The sequence below is a fragment of the Astatotilapia calliptera genome, chromosome 18 (assembly GCF_900246225.1).
Source record: "Astatotilapia calliptera chromosome 18, fAstCal1.2, whole genome shotgun sequence".
Classification (NCBI taxonomy): Eukaryota; Metazoa; Chordata; class Actinopteri; order Cichliformes; family Cichlidae; genus Astatotilapia; species Astatotilapia calliptera.
In genome coordinates, this window is record NC_039319.1 from 26,353,407 (window position 1) to 26,359,406 (window position 6,000).

Sequence of the window (6,000 nt, forward strand, 5' to 3'; positions counted from 1 at the left end):
CTCCGGTTCTGTTCATAATTTTTATGGACAGGATTTCTAGGCGCAGCCAAGTGGCGGAGGGCTTTCGCTTTGGTGGCCTCAGAATCTCATCTCTGATTTTTGCAGATGATGTGGTTCTGTTGGCTTCATTGGGTGAGGGCCTCCAGCTCGCACTGGAACGGTTCGCAGCCGAGTGTGAAGCAGCGGGAATGAGGATCAGCACCTCCAAATCTGAGGCCATGGTTCTCAGCCGGAAAAGGGTGGAGTGCCCACTCCGGGTCGGGGATGAGTTCCTGCCCCAAGTGGAGGAGTTCAAGTATCTCGGGGTCTTGTTCACGAGTGATGGGAGAAGGGAGCCGGAGATCGACAGACGGATTGGGGCTGCAGCTGCAGTAACGCGGACGCTGCACCGGCCCGTCGTGGTGAAGAGGGAGCTGAGTGTAAAAGCGAAGCTCTCAATTTACCGGTCGATCTACATCCCTACCCTCACCTATGGCCACGAGCTGTGGGTAGTGACCGAAAGAACGAGATCGCAGATACAAGCGGCAGAAATGAGCTTCCTCCGAAGGGTGGCTGGCCTCTCCCTTAGAGATAGGGTGAGAAGTTCGGCCATCCGGGAGGGGCTCAGAGTAGAGCAGCTGCTGCTCCACATCGAAAGGAGCCAGCTGAGGTGGTTCGGGCATCTGACAAGGATGCCCCCTGGGCGCCTCCTGGGTGAGGTGTTCCAGGCATGTCCCACCGGGAGGAGGCCCCGGGGCAGACCCAGGACACGCTGGAGAGATTATATCTCTCGGCTGGCCTGGGAACGCCTTGGTATTCCCCCGGATAAGCTGGAGGAGGTGGCTGGGGAGAGGGAGGTCTGGGCCTCTTTGCTTAGGCTGCTGCCCCCGCGACCCGGCCCCGGACAAAGCGGATGAAGATGGATGGATGGATGGATGGATGGATGGATGGACGAGCTAAAAAGCTTGTTAATGTTAGTGTATGATACTAGTCTCACTGAACTTTGACTTTTCACATATAATTATTATATAATTACAAATATAAGTTCTAAATTATATATATTACTTTATTATGATATCTATGTATAAAAAATGTATTTAAATGATCAGTGGGGGATCAGTCGTCTCAAATACTAAAGCTCACTTAAAAATATATGTATTTATTTCCATTTCACATCACTGTAGACCAAACAAGTACTTTGAGTAGACTCAATGCAACCGCATCCGCATAATTAAGGGTGCAAATCTTTGTACAATTCAAATGGAAATTATAAAGATTTCCTATAAAGCTGGACATTTTAAGATGGGAGACTGTGTAGAATGACAAAAATAGTTCATCCCAGCAGATACCAGACTGAACAACAATGCAATAGATTTCAAATGAAGCAATCAAGAAGCAATTGAAAGAGCTTAGCGAAAAAATACTGCAGCAAAAGTAACTGGACAGCTGACTGATAACTAGTTCTGTGGTTAGTTGTGCCCTGATTGTTCCTTATTTAAGTTTTGAATCTTTGCATTTGGATTTTATAATTGGGGCCTCACAATATTAGGTTCATATTTCCTTTTTTTTTAATCACAGAAGAAAACTCTGGTGCATGAAGAAGTTTGTCCCTGATGAAGAACACCTTTATTAATAAATAAAAACACTGGTGATGCGGGGAAGGCACTTTCTCTAACAGACTTATTGATCTCCACTGCTACAAGGACAGGACAGCTTTCACACCTCAGGCAATAACTCTTTGAATTACAACACTCCTGTCTAGCAGAGGTTTAGCTGTTTGCAATTTTATTTCAACTTTATACTCTCACAACAACAGACTGTAAGTCACTTTATTTCACTGCTCTGTCCATTATATTTTACACATATAATAAACCACTTAATGTTGTCAGCTAACAGTTTTAAACTCTGTTTTGCTTTGTTGATGTTTATTTAAATATATGTTCAGTTTTACTTTATTGTATTTACTATAAATTGGCTTATACCTTTGTCTTATTGTGTTTTGCTTTGCTGAGCAACTTAAGTATTTTAACGCACACGTTATTTGTTATTTTGCCTCTGCGCACCAGCTCAGTGGATTTTAAATCAAACAAAATCTGCACTTCAGTCACATCAAAGAAATGATTGAAGCCGCAAACTTTCAGATTTAATTCAGGTGGTTTGACAGAATTATTGCAATAACTTTTCAGGAATTTCAGACATTTTTAGACATAGTGTCCAATTTTGAAAGGCTTAAAAGCAAATGGACAATGAAAGATGACTTTAGATATGAGGATTGTTTTAAAAATTCTTTCAATGAGCTTCTTTGCTTTGAGAAACTCAAAGCAAAGAACATCTTGGGCTGCTTTTGTTGTATGCTTTGGGTCATTATCCATTTGCACTGTGAAGCACTCTCAGATCAGCATTTGGCTAAATCTCAGCAGAGAGTACAGCCCTGTATACTACAGAATTCATCCTGCTGCTTCTATCAACAGTCGCATTATCAATAAGCAGTACTGACCTGGTTCCACTGGCAGCCATGCTTGATAACGACACAGCTATCTCCTCAAGAGTGTTTCTGGTCAGGTGTTGTGAAAGCGTCTTTCTTTAATCCTCACAATTCATTTATCCCTTTTCAAACTTTTTAGGCCTTTTGTGTTATTAAGCTGGTGCATTATTCTTTTAATGACTGTACCATATCAATGATTAAGGCACTCCAAGTGATGGCTTGCACCACTTGCACCAGCATTTATAAGATTAGGGAAACCTGCAGTCAGCTGAGACTGAAGAAGTCACTTGGATGGGTGATGAAACATTTCTCCCACTGAAAACGTTACGTCCAGATAAACAGAATCAACTTTTGGGGATTTACTTACCTGGATGATTGACATGCATCAAGACATCTATTTGGACCTCATACTGAGAGTTGGATTAATTAATTAAATCGGATTGTGCAAGCATTATAAGCAAACTGAGTTATAGTAAACTATTTGCAAAATGGATTCTGTTTACTGTACACGTCTAAGTATCATTTCTTTAAGGAATTGTTCTAATGAAAGAAAAATGTATAAAAGGAGCAGGGAACTGCAATTAAAGAGCAGATTAAGGTTGGACTGTTACTGGACTGCAGTAGCCTTGTTTATTAGAATGAATATGGGTGGAAAAATCATAAATAAAAGTTCCCCAGATGTTCCTCAGGAGTGCAAGACATTTGCTTTGCTCATAGCTGAGTCATCTTAGCATTAATGACGCTTTTAGTTGTTCTAATGGGGAAATAAAACTGGCGACCTGCAAAGCAGTTGCTCATTTGGGCGTACTTTTTGCTTCACGCTTGTCTAAGGCTGACCTGGGATAAAGCAGGCGGTAAAGGGAGTATTGCAAATTGTTAACTCGACAGTTTTTGGTTTAATTGGTTTTATTCTAGAAGGTTTTTTAAATTTTGGAAGCCATTTAAAGAGGCGGTGGTACACACTGGAGCTTTTTTTAGTGCATTTTTACAATCGAGTCCTACTTATTCCCGGCAATGCAGACAAAACTCTTGCAATGGTTGTACATGGACAGAATGGCTCAGAGCAATGGGTCGGAGACTCCATCCACCTGAAACACCCTCCACAGGACACCCCGAGGGACACAGTCAAATGCCTTCTCCAGTCCACAAAACACACTGGTTGGGCAACCTCCCTTTATCCACCAAAATGAAAACCAATAAGTTGGACTGTGTGCCTGGTGAGTGTTGGACTCTGCCCGTGACAAAGACCGGCCTTTGTCACTGATTCTGTTTATAATCTTTTTTGGACAGTATTTCCAGGCATAGCCAGGTGGTGGAAGGCTTCTACATTGGTAGCCTCACAGTCTCATCTCTGCTTTTTGCAGATGATGTGGTTCTGTTGGCTTCATCAGGGGGTGGCCTCCAGCTCACACTGAAGTGGTTTGGAGTCGAGTGTGAAGCAGGAGTAATGAGAATCAGCACCTCCAAATCTACAAAACCTCGGGGAGAACAGAGCTGTTGATTTACCAGTTGAGCTACTTCCCTGCCGTGAATGATGAACACTCAACGATTAGTGATGGGTAGTGACCAAAAGAACGAGGTTGCAGATACAAGTGGAAGAAATTAGCTTTCTCTAGAGGGTAGCTGGCCTCGCCCTTAGAGATAGGGTCAGGAGTTTAGTCATTAGTCGGTGCTACTCCCCATCGAAAGGAACCAGTGGAGGTCATTTGGAGATCTGACTAGAATGCCTCTTTGGTACCTCCTGTGTGAGGTGTTCTGGGCATGTCCAGCTTGGAGGAGGTCCCGGAGCAGACACAGAACACGCTGGAAAGATCTCTCGGCTGGCCAGGGCATGCCCTCCAGATCCCCCAGATAAACTGGAGGAGGTGGCTGGAGATAGCAAGGTCTGGACATCACTGCTTAGGCTGTTGCCCCTGCAACCCAGCTCTGAAAAAGCAGAAGAAAATGCATTGTTTGATGGAAAATATTAGAGCTTTAAATGGTAGACATACTCACTCACAATTTAGAATATAAAAAACAAAAAAACAACTGAAGTATCTCTTCATGTCTACTTTCCTCCGTCAAGGCAAAAAACTGATGCAGAGTTCTAGCAAGTGACTACTTTAATGCCTGCAAAATCAAACCCTGTCTGATAAAGTTTTATGCTGGCTCTGCTACTTTACTGAGTACGTTTGTTTACTCTGCAGTGCAAAAAAATCATTTAAACCAGCAGACTACTTGTAGTGTATTGATAATATGTCCATACAGAGTCAAGCAATGGCAGCTGAAGAGGTGCAATTCTCCTTTCTCCTTTAAATACATTCCAACAATAGACCTGGTAAGTATTCCTTCAATTTAAAGTTGCCTCGACGTTTTATTTCCATTCAGCGATGCGTGTTATCCAGTTAGCAGGTCAAATGTCAGGCAGTTCTGCAGAAGTAGCTCCACGCTGTGATAAGTGTTTTGTTGCTCTGCTAAGTGTCCCTCAGAATCAGAATGGCTTCATCAGACGATTGCGAGGCAAGCCTGTAATTTGGCATCAGGACTGGATGCTAATACAAATAAAATTGCTGATAGAACAATTTTAAAAGCATTAGGATTTTGTTTTGTTTTGTCAAATGATCAGAAAGTACCATTTGAAAAAAAAAAAAAAAAACTAACTTAAGAGATATTTATTGAACCCCTTTATTTCTGTTCTGCCTTGTTTCTTTCTTTCAAATCTCAAACAAATTTAAATCTAAGTGTATCGTATATAGTGTCATTTGCAGTGTATCATCAGTGCAGAATACACAATCCGCTGGCTCGCTAATGCTCACTACCTTTTCAGAGATAGTATTCTACCTCAAGTTTGCTGTTTGTTTTTTCCCCATTAAATATGTTTAATTTTTACAACCAAGAAAGTGTAAAGAGAGGGGATAATGGAGTAGTCACATGTCGGTGCCCAATCACCATCGTTTCTGTAGTGAAAACTGGAGATCAAAAGGAACTTGGAAGGAGAACGTGAAAGGCAGAGCACAGCTGAACAGAAGCTGTGAAGTAAGGTCACAATTATAATAAAACTTTTGATTGACCCTTAAAACAAGCCATGTATTGATTAGACATTTTGTTTAATGATGACACCGCTTCTCTAAAATCCCTTAAATCACTAAATGGCAAACTTAAGTTTCAATCATCCAGGTTAATGCTGGAAATCAAAAGGACATACGGATGTAGGAAATCTGCTGATTGGACTGTGCATCACACACCTCACTGACATTTATTTATGCCATGACGATGATTTTTACCGAAACTTGCAAAATAAATTTACACAAAGACAAATCCATCAACTACAATCTTCCTCATACAAAAGGCGTTGAAGTCAAACGCAATGAAAAGCACCCATGTTGGTTAAGTCCCGCTGTAAGTGTTTTCTGACTTTCTGGCTCTTAGTTACTTGTTCTGACGTCACACTGGGTTTGTGGTCCCTGCTCGTCCCTTTAAACGTGAGCTTGCACTTATTTAAACCTATGTGAAAGCAAAGCCTCGGAGCCTTGTTAAGCTGCACACGAGCAGGTACT